Raw genomic sequence first — 634 nt, 5'->3', positions numbered from 1 at the left:
TTTTTTTCTATGCTGTCCAGATCTTGTATTTTTCAGTTCAAACCGGTCACTTCAACGGAAGCCCCCCTGCGGGTGATTTACTAAAGAGAATAAAGATCACAAAGTGATGTGTGTATTTTTTAATACCTACCTTCTCAGCCTGGTTCCGTATTTTTGGTGCAGGGTGTGGGAGGCCCCGGGCAAGGGGGGGAGCAGTTCCCCCTACCCCTCCCCAGCTTTTCCCCCCCCCCTTTTGTGGACTTTTCCCAGCTGTGGCGCTGGGCACCGGGATCCCAGTACAGGCACAATGTCACCATCATTTTCCCTGTCCCTTCTCTGGGCCAGGGACCTCTGCCCTCCATGTCTCTGCCTTCCCCCACATGCTGTGCGCAGCTGCCTGCCACCTGTGGCTTGTGCCATCCCAGTTGCCCCCTGCTCTGGTGGGATGGGGGAGAGAATCGGAAGGGTAAAAGTGAGAAAACTCGTGGGTTGAGATAAAGACAGTTTAATTGGTAAAGCAAAAGCCGTGTGTACAAGCAAAACCAGGAATCCATTCACTTTCCCAGTGGCAGGCGGGTGTTCAGCCATCTCCAGGGAAGCAGGGCTCCGTCACGCCTAATGGTGACTTGGGAAGACAAACGCCATCGCTCTGAAC

The 634-nt window shown here is 53.6% G+C and overlaps 1 protein-coding gene across 1 annotated transcript in view; it reads left to right on the top strand.

Moving 5' to 3' along the window:
• Positions 1-634, top strand: part of HAX1 (HCLS1 associated protein X-1) — a 12,558-nt gene that overhangs the window by 6,926 nt on the left and 4,998 nt on the right. The gene's annotated exons all lie outside the window — the stretch shown is intronic.

Source organism: Aptenodytes forsteri, unplaced genomic scaffold (genome assembly GCF_000699145.1).
Source record: "Aptenodytes forsteri isolate BGI_AS27 unplaced genomic scaffold, ASM69914v1 Scaffold230, whole genome shotgun sequence".
Taxonomy (NCBI): Eukaryota; Metazoa; Chordata; class Aves; order Sphenisciformes; family Spheniscidae; genus Aptenodytes; species Aptenodytes forsteri.
The sequence above is the reverse complement of the archived record's forward strand: the minus strand, read 5'-3'. Positions and strand labels throughout refer to the sequence as shown.